The sequence below is a fragment of the Apostichopus japonicus genome, chromosome 9, assembly GCF_037975245.1.
Source record: "Apostichopus japonicus isolate 1M-3 chromosome 9, ASM3797524v1, whole genome shotgun sequence".
Taxonomy (NCBI): domain Eukaryota; kingdom Metazoa; phylum Echinodermata; class Holothuroidea; order Aspidochirotida; family Stichopodidae; genus Apostichopus; species Apostichopus japonicus.
This window is the reverse complement of record NC_092569.1, coordinates 4,861,767-4,882,997: the sequence shown is the minus strand read 5'-3', so window position 1 is coordinate 4,882,997 and position 21,231 is coordinate 4,861,767. Positions and strand designations below refer to the sequence as shown.

Genomic DNA, 21,231 nt, shown 5'->3' with positions numbered 1-21,231 from the left:
AGTAACAGGCCGCAAATTATTAGTATAGCTCGTTACGGTAACCAGTTTATAGAGTGACACTTTGGAAAGGCCTTCATTGCTGTGTGTATAGTCGAAATACTGTTCAAATAAAATTAAAACTTATGTCTTTGATCAGTTAAGCATAAGCAAGATAAAATCTTCCCTTTCAAAAAAACAATGGTTATGTGACCAAATGCTAAAATATCATTTGCATTAACGAAACCTTAACTGTTTGAAACATCAACGAAAACATTTTGTTTGCAAGTTTGACAGTAAAATACCGCGTTACCCACGGGTGGGCTGCAAGTTATTTATATATATACAACAGAAATACACGAGTATGTAGTTCCTTACGTGTGTTGTTCTTGTTGGTGTTTTTGTTTCTTCATTCATTTATTCATTTCCTTTGATAAAGCCTGAGTCAATTTCAAACTGTTGCTGCTACAAGAATAAAGTTATATGTATTATCTAACACACGTTATTGTCTTAAGTAGAAATACTGCTCACTTTAATCACCATGAAAATAACGGGGGAAAAGAACAAACATAAAGTAAGATGTTATCACTTCCTTTAGTGGTATACTATGTCAACACAATGGCAGTCCCTAATTTGGCTGTCGCACGGCAATTAATTGTTCCATTGACTTACACACTAAACTCGTCACTTTCAAGACCCACCAATGCAAAGAAATAAGTTTTCAACTGGCAATTCCTACCCACCACATGATAGCTGAGATATTTTCCCATTTAAATTTTCATATCATGACCGTCTAGATTTTAAGCTAGAAGAGGAGCAAGTTTAGCATACTGAACCCAACCCTTCCACTTGCTCGCTCAGAGTTAAATCAACATGTAACCAAAGAATTTCCTAAAATGGTTTATTCACCTTCAATCCTCCCTATTTTCACACCATATGTAATTTAAATTATGCTCTTTCACAGAGCTTTTTGGTGGAGTTGTGCATCACAGACCACTCATATCATATATGTTAATGATGACATGTGAATATTTATAATGTAATTATTGTTTCCTATCATTCGTGCTCTGATTCCGCACATGGTGGGCTGGACTCGATCTTGTGTGTTATGGACTCGAATGTTCGGACTCGCGCCGGGACTAGGACTCGCATCTGCATGGGCACAGACTCGCACCTTGGCTGGGATTTGTTTCGAAACTGGATTAACTATACTTGGACTCAGACTGAATACGAATCGACGATAGTCCTGAACCATGCATGGATCGCATCAATCCATAGACTAGATGCTCAATGGGTATGTCACGCTAACGACTAGTCGATGTTATTCAAGGTATCGCTCCATGCCTCTGTAAATTGCCAAAACAAAGGAGCGGGAATATCTGGTGGTGGGCAATACTTGTCTTGCATCAATCATACGTCTTGCGAAAGTCTCGGTAACATGGATGAATCAATTGATCGCGTTAAGAAACTTTGAAATTCTATGGGCCTGTCCTAAGGCATAATCCTATAGGAGATACAACACTGATAGGTCCTCATGTTTGTTCGGAGGAGAGGGGATATCAGACAACCCCCCCCCCCCCATCCCGGCTTAGTGTTTGGTTTAGGGGTTACCCATTAATAATTAACTACTCTGAAGAAAAGACCATGGTAAACGAGTAAGAGATGGCGCTGTAACGATTTCACTTGCTGTCTGCCCTTTGTGTCGTCTGCTCTCGGTATTTGGATAAGATATGTTACGCGTATTATACACTACATAGAGAAGCGGACAATGCTGTATTATTGACCATCAAAACCGATGGCGCTAGTGATATTGATCACATGTTCGACGTCGGTAACTACATTGAGGAAAGAAATTGGTTCTTTTAAGAAGAGTCACCCAAGATATTCATGGGCACAAAAACCAAAATAATTAAATAATCCACTCTCAACCCCAGTCCGCTCACATAGAGAATGTAACCGTATGATCACGACGATGTTACGTCAAATGTGTAACACGAGTCCCTTGGAAAGGTCGAGTAATTGATACTTATAAAAAAGACACCCAGGAAAGAACCTTGGCACGAAAACCAAACTACTAAATGACTGATCCACTCTCAACCCAGTCCCCTTGCATTTGGGACTGTGACTGTGTGATCATCGTCAGGTGTGTATCACGATTCACCCAGAAGGGGAACATAATGATACACATGATCTTACTGTAGCCAAAAGGCCGAGAAATTGGTACACATATGCAAACATTTGGTGAATCAAAGCTGATATATTGCTTGGCATGGGAATGGAATAAAGCGACTTCTCTTTGCTTACTACACATTCTCATGCACATTATATGTTGAACAAAGTATGCTAACAATATATAGACAACTAGTGCGGAATAAAAGAGGCGTATTTGCATATACGGACGCCAGATAAATTCCTGAAATGGTATGAGGATTGTCCATGCCAGGAAGGATAATGAATGCAACACCTGTTCACTATACAGTCTGCCTTTGGAAAGCTCAGTTAGCGTTTGCAAAATCCGATTGGAAAGCAAATCAAGGTTAAAGAGTGTGGTATCTTGAGACGGGATTACGGTACTCACTCCTAATATCAAATAATCATAACGGAACAGTCTTCGGTGAGATATCAACTCTTTTTGATACAAACCACACAAGACTTTAGAGCATCAGCGATGTGAGTTAATACAAAATTTGATTTTCGTAATTTGATTGCTCCTTGTGGATATATAGTTGGTTGAATTGGTTAGTTTCATATTGAACATGTTTAACTTGTTCTATATCAGGATTAAACATCATCGCAATGGTTTCTAGTTTCTGTTTATTCGTTTCGAAAAATAAGAATCTTTTAAGATGTATGAAACGAATGATAAAGCAGTACAATTTGATTGGTTTCGATCAAAGAAATATTCGGCAGAAAATGGCACGATTTGCTTCGCTTTTGAGTGCAATGAACCCCATAACCCCTTCCACCCAAGCTCCTCACGCATGTTAATTATACATGGCCCATCACCGGGCATGCCGTTGAAGCTAAATTCAAATACATTTCCTTATCCTTGTATACCCCTCTACAACGGCAGACGCAGATCCGGGCAGGCAGGGCGGGGGGGGGGGGGGGGTGGTGGAGGAGGAGGGGTGATATACACATCCCTTTCTCAACCCCACAAAACCTTGCGTGAAAAACTATAATCATATACCTAGTTTTAAGCATATCTGCATGTCGGCACTGCATGGCAACAACATGACCCCCGCCCCCCCCCCCCACCATTTATTGTTTTGACCTTGGATTGGCTAGGGTGCTTATTTTAATTAACTTAAGGGATATAAACTTGACAATATGGCAACGACTGACGTGTGTTCATATGATATAGAGATGTATCCCAATTTAAAGTTTGGATATTGGATGTAAATTATAAAGAGAAACCTAAAGAAAATTTATCAGTGTGCTTCAGGATCTGGTTGACTTAAGTTCACTTTTTGTGCAAAATCTGTAATCGACTTCAAACACTGCAATTTCGAAAACGGTACGATACGTTTTATAGTAAACTTTCATCAGGGTATGGCAGAGAGAATATCATGAACAACCGTTCCTAGTGTACAGTTCATAAATATATGATATGTGTACGACCTAAACAGTCGAAAATTCTTCAACAATATTGCAAAAGTTGCAAAACTAATAGCACCATTTTGCATCTTAGCACCCTCGATTTTCCAAACTTAATCAGAAAGGGGGACCACCCTCCTCTGGACGAGCTAACATATTAGACATCCTAGTACAATAAGGGTGGTTGCATCCCTGTATAACAGCCTGAAATTAAAATACGACAAGATTCACAATTCAATACATATATAAAGCATTGTTAAAAAATAATAATTTGCATATAACCTCAAGCTCTGGACAGCTGTTATTATCTTCATCAGATGGGTTTATGGTCAGCTAAAGGCACCAGTTAGAGTTATAACAAATACTTGAGTAGGGGAAGAACCTGCTGGAGCCGATGGGGGGGGGGCACGATGACCCCACCATGCTGCTCCTTGTCATAGTAAGAAGTTCCCTGTAAAAAAATACTCTTTTTGAATTTTGTAAATAATAAGTGGCCATGCATATATGTATGTAACTTAAACATGCCCTATTGCGAAATTTAAAAAAAAAAAATGTCTGTTGTTGGAAAAAAAATTCACCTACTAGAAATTGTGGTAAAAATGCACAAAGACGATGGCATTTTGTCGGAAAGTTTAGGGTAACTTTGTAGTTTCCCTCATCAAGTTAAATCAACATACATGTCCGATTTCCCGTAGTTTGCGCCCCTCAACACCTTCCCACTACTGATGGCGGAAGAAATGTTGAAAGAGTACCAAAGGCTCGAAACAAGAAAGTTTGTTGAACGCGCAGGAAGATCTAGAGTTGAGGAAACGCATCCCGATTGTAAAATGTTAGGAAGGAAAACTAAGAGAAAAATAAAATATTGGTGATTGACACATGACTTTACACAGGATATGATAATCTATTCAGATTTCGTTATTATAAGTTAATTTGATTTGTTATTGTTGTGTTTTTGTTCTTCACTTTCAAATGAATGGCCAGGTAATGTTGAGAAGCATTCGTCCACAGCCCCCCTTCCCCCCAAAGAGAGGTTCGCTGAGTGCACATTTGTGAGTCAGTACAAGAAACGTCTAAGGTTTTGCGAATAATAAAAGTTCATACCGCCCTCTATTCGGCTTTCATCATTGAATGAGAGGGAATCTTGGGAGGATGGTGGTTGTCCCACGCTAAGAGGGAAACTGCAAAGTTAATGAACAAAATATTAACCTCTTATACTTAAAAAAGGCAGTACTTTGCGTTGAGTTTTAAATATGTTTTACTCTGACAAGTTCTGCCATCGGTTATATCCAAATACAACTGGTTACCTCTTAAACTGAGAGATCTATGTAGCGGTTACACTTATTGACTACTTCTATATAGCAAGTTTTTAACCATTTAGTCCAGTAAAGAAAATAACAACTGCTGCCCTAAAGTTTTATGCAAGTTTTTTATATATTATTTACAAACTTGTGAAAGTTTATGCATAATTTTCATCATTCTTGATTATAGTTTGGTGGATTAATGTAACATAATATGTTTTCAAGCACATTAGTTGTCTCTTCTTTAACTTTCGAGCATTGTACCTAACAGATCTCGAGAACTTCATTAAAATATTTGTTATATACGTGATTACGATACGGAAAATTGAACTTGCCTATAACATCAATGGCACTGGGTGTGTCAGGTATTATTTCAAAGGATCGGGAGTTCTACAATGTTTTTGATCTCCAATCAATCATTTGAAGAAGGAACGAATTTAAGTCGATACGTTTTCAAACTTTCAACTCACGGAACTCAACTGTTACACATTTGGCTTAGCTAACGTTATACCCATTGTTCCTTAGCTCAATAGGGGTCCCTCGCCTTCAACAAACTCTATTAAAAAGTAAACTACAGTTACGATATTTTGTGTTTCATGCGCGTAACTTACCATCCAGGTTTTCAAAGCTCACTTGCACTCGATGTTGACCTCGGCATGTGCGTAAAGGACTCTTGACCTCTGACCTCTCAAAAAAGCAAAAACTTTAAACAACGGAGGACTCGAATAGCAAGGATTTGTTGAGAATCAGGTGCATTTAGATTGAAACGCATTGGTAAGCAGAAAGTTTTCTATAATTTTGAAGCATACTGATAGCTTGGGCTAAGGTAAAACTTGAGAAACTGCATAGCAAAATAATAGGTGATCTTTTTAGTTAGCAGACGGCAAAACGTAAACAACAAAACCATTCATCGTATGCCAGGTACGTAGCCTAAGTTGTTAGTGTGAAGTCCTAGCCTAAACATCCAAGCACTCTGGAGTGTAACAGTAACACACTGGCAGTCAATTCTAAATACGAACTATGTGATTATCTTTGAAAGAAATTTTATTATTCTATCATTACCACCATATGGTTACAATTGAAGAAGAAAGTTAGAAGCAAATTAGTCCATAAGATCAACAAAACAAGTAAGCAATAGGCCTACATTGTTACATTGAAAATATAGCCAAGGCTAGGCCTAGATATTTTGAGCCTACCAGGACTTGAGGGCTAGATTACTGTAGGCATAGCCTAGCTGTTACAGAGTGAGGCCTAGCCTAACCTAAAACTAGAAAAGGGGAGAGTGCTGACACAGTGTATGGTCTCGTCAAAGCGGAAGCACAGAAAAAAGGGGGCCTTGTTTGTCCGGCAAAAAGAAGCAGCATTTGTTTTTCCGCTTGCGCCTGATAAACTGCACGTATTTAACAAGACATTCAGCTTCATTTATAATATACCTTTCCTAATTTTCACAAGGTAAGCAATAATGGGACTTTCAAAGAAATGTACCATAACTTTTTGGAAAATTACAACTTTGAAATTTATGGACTTATTGGGGCCGAAAGTTAAAGCATGGCTCTCAACGTGTACAACTGAAGTCTGTATATAACACTACGACATAAGGTATAATCAGCTCTCTGGTAAAAGGCTACTGAAGACAACACCAATACCAATTATTCCTTATATTAATGCTCCGTTCCAGTACTGAAGTACACCTTCTAAGTGCTACATGTTTGACTGTCCTTAGTGTACAAGCTTAAAGTCAACAATTCAAACAGAGCTGAAAGGAAATAACAGAGAAAATTCAGATAAAAAATCCAGTTAATTTGTTAGTAGTTTCTTATTGATCCCAAGTACAATGCAGATGAAGGGCTTAGGAGAATGAAAACTACCAGACCCAGACCCAAGCCTTGGATTTATTTAGTGGCAAGTAGGACTGGATGGGAAGTCACTATAAATCACATTAGATGCAGCCTGTTGCTAACACCACCCTGCACTCATTTGATGCAGGAGTTAATGAGAACATAGATGCTCAAAGCTGTGTCTGTTATGGTTCTAGGGTTAGTAACTTGAGACATCATTTGTGCGACGCATTGTGAAACCAAGCCACATTATAGCAGCTTTACTCAAGAACTTGATTATTGTGGAAAGTTAAGAGCTGAAGGGGAAGGTATCCATATTCTGTAGGCCTATGACATCTTCAATTTATAGGTGGCAAAATGCTTCGAATGTATGTATGTATGTATGTATGTATTTTAGATCCTCATGCAAGCAGGAACCCACGAAGAAGCTGTCTTGGCTTATCAAAGCCGCGAGCTGACCGAAGTTAACCTCTTATATTCATATTAAACGTCCATGATTATGAATTGTCAATTGTCAACAACTCTGTAACTGGATGACAAACATTAATCTTGGAGTGACTCGAACTGGGGACCTTATGATTGGAAGGCACCGGCATTAACCACTGAGCTACACTCCTGTTCATGTCAATTCCTTCTGACAGTACAATGTTTCCATTACCCACTGGTACTTACTGTCTTGTCACAAGGCCCCAATAGTTTTGTGGGCTTCAGGTCACTTGGCATGACATTGTTCTCCCCGTTCTAGTTCTTTGAGCCTAACTTAGTGTTAGACCTACTGTACACTACAGTATTGCGCCTATGGGAATGAGTTCTATGCAGATATTTTACATACTGCATTGCTTGTTGGTGGAACGCTGCACACATGACCTAGGTCTAAATTAGCTCCAGAGGGGATATTTTCATTCCTGAATATTTCACCTAAACATTTTCCTAATTCAAAAGAGGTCGTAACGTGACAGCGCTTCTGTTCATTTGGTCGCCCTACACTGGTTACCCAAACACTAAAGAATCAAGTTCAAGTAGTGTCTTTTAATTGATAAAATCCTTGACATTAACATTCAATCCCCTCTGTTCTTGGGTGATATGGTTCATCTCTATCGTCCTGCACGCAATCTTCGTTCCTCTGTAGATACCACACTTCTTCAGTGCCCTAGATACTGGTCAGGGTTCCAATTCTTTTAGAGCTGAAGCCCAGCACACTTGGAACTCTCTACCACGTGTTATGAGAGAGGCACCGACATATGCATTAGAAAGTTCAAAACTAATTCTTTTTGGTTGGCTTTCTACCTTTTGTAAAGCGCTTAGAAATGCATTTGTGTATTGTTGCGCTATATAAATGAATATATTATTTTGATTATTATTATTATTAATGCACTTGTGATGTGGATTGAGCTTTGAATTAAATACATACAGTACAAACCATAGAGTTTTGTCTATCATGATTAACGTGTGTTTTTCTGTCTTTAATTTGCTGAGCATTTGACCAAACACTCTCAAATGGAAGTTGGTCCAGAACAGTAATATTTGCTAACACATCCCCTCTCTGTGGGGTAAGCAATTGTATATGGCCCAGCCCTAGAGCTATATATAGATAAGCTTCAAATATTTCATACTCCTAGAATCTGATTAAGAGTTTACATGCTTATTGGTGTGGATAGAAAATGGAAAGGTGTGGGGGGCAGGGGGAGGGAGCAAAGGGGGTTAAAGGGTGGTATTGCTGCATAGATCTGTATCGGTCTAAATGTAGTTGACTACCATGGAACATGTTAACTTCAGTGAAGAGGAGCAGGAAGTGTAACAGTAAGTACTGTTTGTACATTACATAGTACATTATATTTAAAGAAGCTATAACAATACATGTGTGTCCTCATTCATTCCATAGCCATTATACATTGACTCCAATTTTCTAAGTTAGTGGAGTTTATGATTATAAAATAGAACCTTTTTCCTTATCCCTTGCAACCTTAAATTCCTTTTGAAATTGCTTTTGAGGGGAATAGTTAAAGTAATGTCATAGTGAAAACAATACTTTCAGTAAGAAGTTTATAATGTGTGATTGCAGCTGTTTATTTTGAATTTATGGGGTAGTTTGAACAGAAATAATAATACTGATGTATGATATAGTACTTACAACATAAATTGCCAAATACCAACAATTGAATTTACAAATGTATTTGCAAAACAATGGAAATGTGGCAATGGATGCTCCTTGATGATACCTAGTTCATAGATGAACATTGTTTCATTACTTTAACAATTGTGCTATTTATAACACCAATCTTCTGTACAGTCTAATAACAAGTACAGTTGTTGTTGGGATATTACTTATAAGACACAAGTTAATTGGGAATATGTGGAGAAAATATCACCATAACAGAGTTGTTTGTCACATTGCAATATATATGTTAATGATATACATAATGCAGATTACCTGTTACAGAGATTGACCAGTGCAAATCATTGCATCATAGATCTCGATTCTGTTTGTGTTTATAACGGTGACAAACTCGACTTAGATATTAGGCGTTCTCAAAAGTTTGTGTTTTCTCAAGAGTCAGTGTTGCAAAGGCTTAGTTTATGAGGTACATGTGTCTCGAACTTGTAGTTAATCAAGTCCAAACAATTAAACATGTAGGAAATGCTGAATACTGTGTCAGTACAGAAATATTATTGTTTGTAAATGGCAAGCACAAGTTTTCTCCCGGCCTATAGTGCTACACTGAATATATATATATTTTAGAGCAATATTTCTAGGATCCAGTGATCTCTCAAGAGAGGACCATGGTCTCGGCATTTCTACATCCAGTGCCATTCACCCATTATAATCATGGTGTCACACCCTAGGGGAGAAGGGGAGGGAGAGGGATGGCTGGTGGGGGAGATGGTTTCCCCAGTATTTTTGAGAGCAGTGGTGTTCATGTATTGTAGGTGTGTTTCTGCCAAAGATGTCACTTTCTAGTTGGTTTGGTTTCTGCCCGCCCATGCCCCACCCCCCCCATGTTGAAGTTCTGTGTCCCATTTCCTGTACTGCAAAATCAATTCATAATTCAGCAAAGTGGTGATCAATACTTTATGTCTTGTTGGTGGTGGAAGTAAGTGCTTCACAATATGTATCCACAGTACTGTACTATACAGATATTATATATGCAGTTCTTAGAAAAGTACTATTTTGCGATAAGGTTGTATTTACAGCAATCCCTAAGGCATTTGTCAATGGTTTTGGAATGTACCTTCTAAGAGTAAAGAATTCAATCAAATTTTACAAATCAAGATACTGTAGGGCAAAGTGTCACCATACTGAACAACAGACCTGACAAAATGTGTCTAACGAAGAAGGTGTATGCTCTTGCGAAACTATTATTTATACAAATTTCAACGTCAAAAAAAAAAAAAAATGGAAAGAAAACAGGTCGCAGTGAGATCACAATCGCAAATATGAAACTGAAAGAGAGCAGAGAAAAGAAAAAATGGGGAGAAAGAAAAGGAACATAAAATGGAGCAAAACATTCCATAGAATTAATTTTGCTGTCTCGTCTGAACCTTGAGGGGATGCCTTATATATCAGAGCGGGGTGAAGAATTCAAAATATGGTGACAATGCCAAGGGCATGTGTATTTTGGTTGTTAAGTTATTATTCACACCTGGAGTTGAGAGCTACCTTAGACTTGCTTCAAGTCCTCAAAAAAAAAATAGTCTGTACCTAGTGTTCAACTGCTCTGGCTATATTTAACTCCCATATATATATGGGTCATAAAGAGGGGTTAAATTTCAGAACATGTACAAAGGATTATTTTCAATCTGTGACTGTGCATTGAGCTTTTTGACTTAAATAATGATTAATGGATTTCAAAATGAACAGGAAAAAAAAAATAAGAAAAATAAAATAAAATAAAAAGGCAAGTAAATTTATAATATAATAATTTTTTTTTTGAGTGGGAGGGGGTTTGAAATGGCATTGTCAGGTCCAACTGCACCATGGAAATGTGTCCCATTGTGGAATAGATAACCTGGTTTAATAAAGTTTATATATATGTACAGTGTGTATTTATGTACAGTTGGATTCCATTTGTGACAGGAAGACAAGGGACCCTACCGTGTAGTGTGAGTACATTGCTAACTACGTTGGCCAGTGTGTGTAGACTACAAAGAACAGTGGCATCGTGTGTACACATACGGTAGATAATAAAGTGTGGCTATAATGTTCTCTTATCTTCAGTATTTCAGTGTGTGGTGCTCACTTTTATGACTATGGTATATATATATTACAACTATCAAAAAACGCACCACATCTGTCAAGCTGAGTTGTGTCGCATTCGGTCGTGGCAGTGTGTGACCAGTTTTGAATAAGAAAACTCCGTGAAAAATGTCAAAGTCATCCATTCGACTAGTCAAGATACGTTTAAAAGTTACAAAATGAAGTTATACTTGAAACATTGTTGTGACGTTTGTGAAACATCAATTGACAGAAATTTTTTGCCTCGTAAACATCTTACGGACAAGTTGTAAACTCTGTTATTTAAAATGTCAGACTATTGTTAATTTGTTCCAAAGTACTGTAAGGACTTCACAAGTAAATGGTACCATAAAATATCTAATTTAACTGTCAACAAACAGTATAGATGTATGAAATTTAAAAACAAACACTTAAATAGTAACTAGAGTTCGATGCATCTGGACAACTGCAATGTTCAAATAAGTCGTTATCATTCCTTCAACAATTGTTAAAATTTTATGGTGAAAATCTTTGCCAATATAATCTTCGTTGACATGGTGATAAGATAAAAAAGTTTTTCTTAAATTGTGCTGGGTAGTCTATGAAAGTACTTTATTAATGGCAAACCTGTGAGAATTTGAAGGGAATGTGTATTTCACAGTTCACACTGTACCATCACCTTACCCTTTAATTTCAAGACAGTTACATTTTATGAGCCCTGTTTGCCAAAGGTCCCTTAATTTAGGAGTCAGTCAGTCATACCTTCCAGTGTTTGCACTGAGCACTACTTAAAGGGGATGTAGTTCTGTATATATACAGACGTAGCACCGCATTTTCTTTGTCAACCGGTGGCATATAATTTTTAGCCAGCGGCAGGCCTGTGTATCTTCCTTTGTATATTCCTCATATATATAGAATGGAGATAGTAGGTAAGTATCATCGTTCATAAATACTGTACCTAAACCAGTAGAATTGGTTTCCTTTTCCCCTTCAGTTGTAAAATAGAGACTGTACACTCTATTCACAGCTTAATGTTGATGTTCATATACTTGAGAACGTTATACTATAAACATTACTACAGAATTCATGTTAAATAACAACAGTCAATTAATTCTATCACAAAGGTTTCTTATCAGTCTAAGACTCGCCAGTTGCATTTTGCCTTTTAATGTAATAATATATATTGAGATCGAAAAGTGTAATCACTAATTTGTGACTTTGTCTGACCTCCTCGATCTCTTGCTGAATAATTTTAGGTTGTTGAGAATAACCACCCAGAAATAACTTTTAGAATTTAAAATGTTTTGTTCATTTCAGCTAGATTTAGTTTCTAGGCAAGACAGAACTTGTGTATTAAATATCAAATACCTGGACTAGTCTGAGATTTTATGACTGTGTGTTGTGCGTTTACTTTTCTCCTCGCTTATCTGTCTCCTCACAAGCTCAGCACTCTCATTCTACCGTCTGACTACTCTGAGAATTTCTGACTATATTTGTTGTGAAACATGTATAATAACAGAGTTACTGTATAGAGTCTGAAATTTTTATATACTTAAAGTTTACAGACATAACTAACCATTTTAATGATTCAACTGATATATACCATCTGCTGTATTGGACCTGAGGTCATGAAACTTGGCCAAGAATCTTAGTAGTACCATGCTAAAAATTTTTGTAGATAGCTTTCAAACACTATGTTTCTGGATGCTTAAATAGCTAACCCTTCAAATTATTCCTGAATTTATGTTAAATTCTTGCAAAATTGTCAAATTGCATAAGTCTAAATATAGCACTTTTTCTTTTTTTATACACAGGAACTGTAGTATTTAATTACTATAAGAGACAAATTCAACAGCTTCAAAATTGCTAAAATATTCAAAATTTGAACACTAAATTATCCCTTGGTTTATATTATCCTTATCAATTCATTGTCTATCAGGAAACCTTAACTTTGGAAATTATCCAACAAGTTGTTGCCAAAAGTACTCTGCCCATTAGTTATGATCAGTATTCACTCCTGATTTCATTGCCAAACTTACAAAAATGTGCCTCAGTTACGCACAGTCATAAACAAACTTAAACTACCCATGAAATTAACTAATCTATTACTTTTAAAAACCACCACCTCTGTACAAATTTTATACATCACGAATAAGCTGTTATACTTCTTCTTGATCATGTAAAACTCAATGACTATGGAAAAGGAAAGTTTTATTGTCCGTCATTTGTCTAGACAGTCAAAATGCCATCATGCCCTCGTTAGAGTTTTGAACTCAATTCACCTTGTTTGTGTTTCCCCTTTAATGAACCTTTCCAAAAAAAACAAAAAAAAAACTCATAAAAACTGTAACTTGCAGGCTCCTTACAATCGTGCATCCCCTCCCAATGGGCCACCTGTTTTACAGCCCAACTAATAATGCTGGTTTGTAGCTTTTAATGTTAGCTATATAGTACTTTGTACACAGTGCATAATCACGTAGTCTCTGTTGCCTAAAATATATTGTCTTAATTTTTAAGTGATAATGTATTCCCTTTGTAAATTCTTCTCATCACAGTTAGCCTAGATTCTCATATGTTCATATATATGTATATATATATGCCTCTCAATTGCTACTTGTTCAAAAAAACTTCAGAAAATGTAAAAGAGGTTCTGTTCTGTAATCTTTGTGTAGAGCCAGGCATTACCTTTGGCCCTAATCTTCAGAACCCTTGACTCAATATAACAAAGAAAAAGTCAGATATGTAAAGTTTCCCCTCCAACAATGAAAGGACCAGCTTTTATGAGGATGAAATTATGGTGCCATTGATTACTTAGTTATTTCAGAGTAAATGCAACGAAGCCTGACTTGGTAGTGCTTTTTGCATCCATTAAAGTTACGCATCGCTTCCTGGAGAGACAGTGTGCTGAGGCGAAGTCTCTCTAGATATCTACGTTAAAATGCAAGTTTCCTTCGTCTGTTAGTTTTTTTTTTCGTTTGCCCTTATTTCTTTAGTTTTATAATAGTGTATTGACTTTGATATGTTTTTGAGTGTTTTACATACAGTAGCTGTAGAAGATGTACTCGTTTGAAGTACAGTAACTATCCGACCAGTGGGAGTACAAAGCGTAATTCCTCTTGGTATGATTACACAAGGCTCTGTGTGAGAACTGTGCAGTAAATGTGTGAGGATAAGTATGTGGTGTACACTTGCAAAGTTTATAGAAAAAAAAGTAAGTACCAGTATGGACTCACTGCCTGGTTTTGAAAAGTGACATGGTGGGGAGGGGGAGGAGGAGGGGGTGTTGGAAGAGGATGGTGGGGGAGGGGGAGGAAATCATGATGGTAAGTAATCTAAACACCTCTGAGTGTCTTTCCACTGTATACTGTACTGAGTACACACATGCTGCAGATTATTGGCTGCTCTCACATTGTTCAGGTGTGAGTAATGTCCTGTTACTCAGAGGGTGTATCGGGATACAGGTCGGTGGTGTAGAGGGGGTGTGAAGGGGTACATCCTGTCAGTTAGGCTGACTATATATATGTCTCTTTTAATTTAATATAACCAAGTACATTGACTGCTGTTCACACATTTTTCATTGGAGAGTATGTCGTACTCCCCAGAGAAATTTTTATGATTGGGACGGTGGGTTATGCGGAGGCCAGGTTGACATTTAATCCCCACTGACGGAGGCTGATCTTGCGGTTTCTGTTTGACAGCTTGGCTAGCATCAAGATGCATACTGTTTATGTGTCGGGGTATGTCGGTATATGCATTCATGACAAAGTCTCAGGGTAAACCGTGCGGTCTATGGTAGTAATGACCAACACAAGAGATTACGCCAAGTAATGTTAGAAGAGCTTAATTTGTTTCTTGTTGTGTAAATTGAAAAAGTACACTGACACATTCAGGGAAACATTCCGACTGTATCATATTACATGGAGAAAACTACAATATAAATATATTGAAAGTGAAGATAGCCTAAGGGCAACATTTGGCCTGCCATGAAATGTCAGCAGAACACATGCAGGCCAATAAGATTCCATTTTGATGAAAATTACACTAGAATCTTGGTTGTCAGCCATAAAAACCATCAAGTTTGGAAGGAAGTGGAAATGGACATTGACTCAGAAGTAGGTCAGTGGGGAAGGGTGAAGGGGGGGGGGGAGGAGGAGGAAGAGGCAGGGATGTAGTAATGAAATGTTACCAATTGGTTGATGCTTGTAGACTAGGTAATTGGAGTGCACATATGTTGAATGAAGACAGGTAAGTATCCTTGTTCGTGAAAACCCAAACCAGTCAATTTTTGGGAATTTGTAGTATTGCTCATAGGTTTTGCTCCCTTCCATATCGTCACAAACTTTTCCTTCTGCAAAGGAATAAAGTTGATGTTATCTCCTTAGAAAATGGATGACATTTTCTTATGGAAGAAACCAAACTCTCAAAGTGCACACATCTGTGTTGCTCATCCAGGCTCTTCTAGAAGTTGCAAATCTCGTCAGCGGCTCTGTCCGTAATTAGGACAAGACCCCAAACCGTTGCCGAAATTGGAACACGTAGAGGAAAATAATTGTCTTCGATGCTTCGGTAACACCTTCTCCCAGGTCTTTACATAGTGTTTCGTTTGACGACGGTGAGTGGCAGCTACTTATGAGCCTAAGCAGCCGTTATATTGTGTTCACCAGAGCAATTCTGGTTCGGCTAGCGAGGCAAGTTTTCCTCTAAAGCTGTTTGAATGTTATCATTTCTTACCCACACAATTATTTCAATCGATAGATGTCACCAGTTTGGACCCAAATCGGCCAATTATTCACAAACGTAACTCAAAAAGTGTGACTGCACATTAAGAAGCCACTAAACATAGGACGGGGTTGTGCTCAACTTGAGAGAGAGTTAGAGAGAGAAACCTTTGAGTTGTAGGTCGTGTGGGATGTCCATCCTATTTCCAGAATATCAACTAATTCTGGAATTCACAGACCAAAAAAAGAAATCTAAAAAGGAGATAAAAAGGCAAAATAAATCTTTTACATGCGTCAGTGCACGGTGAAGTTCCCCAGACCGTGGCAGTATTTTAATCCCCAAGTGGTAGCATTTTAGGCTTGATGGTCTTTATTTCACTCTTTTATGTACATTAAAGAGTTAAATGCACATGTACACGCCTGCAGATAAAATCGAGGTGGCGGTCAAGGCACCATGTGTGGTCGACTGTCAGAGACTTATTCGTCATATATTGTATTAATTACAGTATGTACATACTAATTAATGGCTGATTGTACACGTACTGTCTCTGTAAATTATTCAGAGCTGCCACCTAGTTTAGTTTTTCTGCATTTCGCACAGACAATGAAGATACGATTTCCCCCTAAAACAAAACAGGATTCTAAAAGCCCCGATTCCAAAGAAAAAAGGCTGCAAACAATTTAGGCTAGTCACAAATTGACTTACCTGTATAGTTGAGCCATAGAGTCCCTGTGATAACATACCACATGACCAGCTATTTGATTGGTTTGATTTTCTGTAAGCATGTTTGGGATCTACCAAACAATGATCTATTAGTTAGGAAACGGTAAGTTGTAAGAGTCAAAGAGTATAGTCAAATCACATGGATACAGAATATGATTACAACACATGGATACAGATCTGCATGTACTATTTGCTATGTACATTCTATAGTTCATTGAGTATGGTCACATCACATGGACACACAGTTTGGTCACACATGGATACAGATCTGCATGTACTAGCTGGTATGTACCTACTATATAGTTCATTGCACATCACATGGATACAGAGTATGATTACATCACATGGATACATTGAGTATGGTATGTACATACTATGGTTCATTGAGTGTGGTCACATCACATAGATACAGATCTGCATGTACTAGCTGCTATGTACATTCTATAGATCATTGAGTATGGTCACATCCAGGGCTCCAAATAAGCGGCGGCCAGTGCGGCCATGGCCGCGGGTGCCCTCGCCACTGGCCGCGATGCCCAAGGGAAAATTACTACTATCAAGGCCAGTACTGGCCTTGCCCTTTTTACCCATTGGCCTCTGTGCCTTTTGCAGGAATAGGCATTGGACAAATGTGACTTTGAGAATGACAAAAAAACGAATCATATGTTCCGAAAAAGCGTGGCTATTATTCGCGGAAAATGATGAAGAGCATGCTAGCGTATCGCTGTCACAGGACGTGAATAACGAACTGTGATCGAAAATTGAACATCATCACAGTATTGACCTTGGTAGTTGGTGTGAAAACGTACCACATTCTAACGGGACACGAATGTGAGCCTATCCAACTGATTATATACGACCGCTCTGCGGGCTATCATTGCATTTTCGTAACGTAGTTCAGTGGGAAATTCATTCGTAATGCAATACAGTGTTTCTAGAATCGCGAAGAAATTATTCCAGGGACAACAATGTGAACAAAATCATCATATTCCGAGAGAGAACATGTTTAGCTTCCTAACCATATCATTCACGTATATGTATGTATAACATACCTGTATTTATCGTAAATTGAAAGAAAGTTCGAAAAAGTTTACAACCAGTAGCAGCTACGGTCAAACCACACCAGCACACAGTAGTACCATTATACTGCTTTGGCTGATTGACGTCACAGAATCGTGCTCGCTTATTGGCTTAGCAACTACATGAATGCGAGGTGATTGGTGGAATCTGGGAAATTCCCAGTAGAGTCAAGTTACACAAGATTATTTCGGGAGGGTGTGTCACTATTGGCAATTACAAGTACACCCAATTTCAGGTGGGAGTTGGAAGACCGAATAATTATGTAGTGGAGAGTTCGTACACTGGAAGCATATGCAGTTAAGTTGTATTATCGACAGTGTTTCGGCGTTGTGTATGAATTTCATAATAATAATGCTGTTTCATGGAGGAGTGTTACGCGGCGGTTTGAGGACCCAAACCGTAGCGGGTCCGGGTATGATCATGAAAGTTCGAGCATATTTTCGCCGATGATGTTTTTTTTTGTTGGGACATTGAGACATTCTTCGCATCATTTTTCAAAGTGGCCTTGGTGCCCTGCTCACAATTTCAGTGTTGCCCTTGCTGCCCTCCCCACTGGCCTTGATGCCCTCCCCAAAAACATGTATTCCAAGGCCAGTTGGCCTGCCCTAGAAATTACGAAATTCGAGCCCTGGTCACATCACATGGATACAGAGTATGGTCACGTCACATGGATACAGCTGTGCATGTACTAACTGGTATGTACATACTATTGTAGATTGAGTATGATTACATCACATGGAAACAGATCTGCATGTACCATCTGGTATCTTTCATTGAGTATGGTCACATCACATGAACCAGATAAATGAAAATAACATGGAGGAGCACAGAATGTAGGTAGTGCACACTGATGCCAGGGGAGCGCAGAGTTGGAAACCTTGTCGGTGTGGGGTCCAGTGCTTGTATCAGCTTCATTTAGCAGAATATTTTAGGTTAACAGATCTTTGTTTTTGGACACGGCAAATTTAGATTGGGAGGGCGGAGGGGGTCAGCAGGGGGCATTGAAAATGTTCTTGTGTGATGTCATATTGCAAATATGTGAGAGCATCTCCTAGGTTACCTTGAAACTTTCCTTTTCTCCTTTTCATATTTTAAGTATAGGGAAGAACTTGTCACTGACATGAATGGAAATGTTTGGTGTTAAAACAAGCACAATATCCAAAAAACAAAATCATAAATTATTAAAAAACCAAGCAACTTAATTATGGAAGTATGAGTGGCTTTGTGATGTCATTATGAGTCACAACCTCAGTCATAAAGTAGCTGTAAGTAATAATATTAGTTGTGCTATGTTGTTAATTAATTGTGTATGTAATATCATGCAGTTTATGCTGTGGTGCATTGAATACTTTTTGTGCTGATTCTTATGAACGCCAAAAAATTGATATTGCGGCGATTCTGATTGTTCTATTCTCACTGCAAAAAACACAGGTTTTGTCAGAAGTACTAGTAGAAAGCTTGTAGAATAGAAAAAAAGAAGGGAAGAAGTGAGAAAAGGAAATGGTATCGTAAACATTCTAAAGTTACACATCAGCAGATTATTAAAACCAGGAAGAAAGAGAACTGATTTCCTTGTTGAATGGGAGTACCATTAGATAAACAATCACAGAAGTGTACCATCAATATTAAATGGTTAGGAAGCGTTTTTTATACCGTGCACACAAAGTTGTCAAAATGAATCGTTTGATCACAATTTGAGGAAATAGCTTTCAAATTCTACATCATGTATCAACATTGTGTTTTCTATAATGTGATCTATGTCAATGTTTGACCTGCAGTTTCATAGTAGACTAGCCTGATTTCCATTGGAATTTGTTTTGGCTGCAGTGGAAAAAGTGGAAATTTTCCCCAAAGTTCTGTTCTTTTGTGTTCCGATGAACCTTTTTCATGGAATAATCTATTCCACACATAATTTCACAAATTTAAGGCTTCACTTACCTGTCTCCCCATAACAATACCACTCTGTCTTGCTAGCTTCATTGCCTATATTTAGTGATTCTGGTACCCCCTTTGCATTGCTCCCAAGTTGGTAACCAGTCCTTTTTCGGTCATCTAGCATCTTCAACATACAACTTGTCTTCTGGGAATGTTATCTTTTTGAGCCTTTCATACCCACATGATTCTACAGCCATCACTGGTAACAGTCTGGACTTTGTTTAATCCTCTGGACTCTAGAAAGTGATTCCTGTAGATTCCTGATAAGTATCCTTCCCAAAATGCTTTTCACATGTAATCCCATTTTCTATATTTTAAGGACGTTTCTGAATGCCATCGGTCATAATTCGCAAAATATACAACAATTTCAAGAGTTTTGAGACTAGTTTGCTGTTATTGCTGCCATGATATTTTGCTGAGTTTTCAGATTTTCACTCGACACTGAAGGGGAATATAGATGCTTTGCCAACCTTAAGATTTTCATTGTGTAAAAGGTCGCTTTGATTTAGGCAGTGTAATGGAGTAACAGTGACAGTTTTCAGGCACCATTTTGCACCTATAAGACAAGAATAAATAATTGGGAAATGTACAAAGTCGCGCTTATCGAGTAGCAGCTCAAAGCTGTATATAGGCTGAGGACTCACACACACCTAGCTACTGTATAGTATATATGCCTAGTACTCGTGGAGCCCTGATATTATAGAAGCCAAGCTACTTTTGTAGGTATATTTGATGATGTTCTTTGAAATTGTTTGAACACTACAGTAGGCCCAGCTGCTTATTAATGATTCTGCAACATATTTCACCTTGTTCATCACTTACTTTTGGTAGAGAAAGTTTAAACTTCATACTGCACAGAAATATAGTTTTCCATTGTGAAATTAAGTAGTAGCATCATGTATCTGCCTAACCTTAGCTTACAAAAGGTAATTGATGTTGTAGACATGTACTATGGAGACTTCACCAGCAATCATAGTGGAGAGTGAATCATGCGTTTTGGGGAGTAGACTTGAAGTCACGGTCGCCAAATGGCGAGTACTGTTAAAAATATTTGTCGCGGCCTGATCTATATAGGAGGTTACCCCTGAGGTGCATTGCATAAGTTTGGAAATTAAACCACATATTTTCATGCGCTGTATGAATTAAGGTTTTGCTCTCAGGTGTGTATGCTGTACTGCACTTCAGGTTTACATATAAAACTACTGTATATACCAACTGTACCAGCATAGCTTGTGAATCTAGTCTTTTAACAGTTTAACTGCAACGTACAGACTGTTGGGAAAGTTTATTACGCAGTGCCTGCCTCTATCTGTCGTTCTGTCCATATTCATGCGCAGCCAGCATCCTGAGGGAAATTGTCAATTTTGAAAAATATCTCCCTTCAGACACCTTCCAGTGGTTCTTCAATTTCCGTGGAAGAGATCGAGTTACCATCTCTGGTACGGCGCACAGCTGTGCCAGGTGTGCTCGTCATCATTCCTGCAGCATCCTTCATCTCTACCTCCTCCCAAAGCAAAAGTGAGAATATATAGATATATAAATTTTTTTCTTTCTTGGTACTGCAAAATACCAAGTTTGTCGAAAGTAACATAGATTATATCTGTGTTCGTCCTCAGAGACACCCCCAATTTCCCACAATTTTATTCCCACCCACCTCTCCGACCTGAATTTTTTGGACGGTGCACATAGTGGTGCGATGTTTCTCAAGGCTCGCAAGACGGAGAAAGATAGAGAGAGAGAGAAAAATGAAAGATATAAATATGAGAGTGGAGGTGACAAATCAATAAGCACGTTTGGGCGGTCGAAGAAAAGGGTGGCGTTAAGGTAGTGCATGTACTTATTAATTATAAAT

The 21,231-nt window shown here is 38.1% G+C and overlaps 1 protein-coding gene across 1 annotated transcript in view; it reads left to right on the top strand.

Annotated features, from left to right (window-relative positions):
* The first annotated feature begins 5,847 nt into the window (after positions 1 to 5,847).
* LOC139973850 (protein phosphatase EYA4-like) overlaps positions 5,848 to 21,231 on the top strand; it is a 201,682-nt gene continuing 186,298 nt past the window's right edge. Inside the window, exon 1 of the mRNA XM_071980725.1 lies at positions 5,848 to 5,998. The gene's annotated coding sequence lies outside the window, so the exon portion shown is untranslated. The remainder of the gene's footprint in view (positions 5,999 to 21,231) is intronic.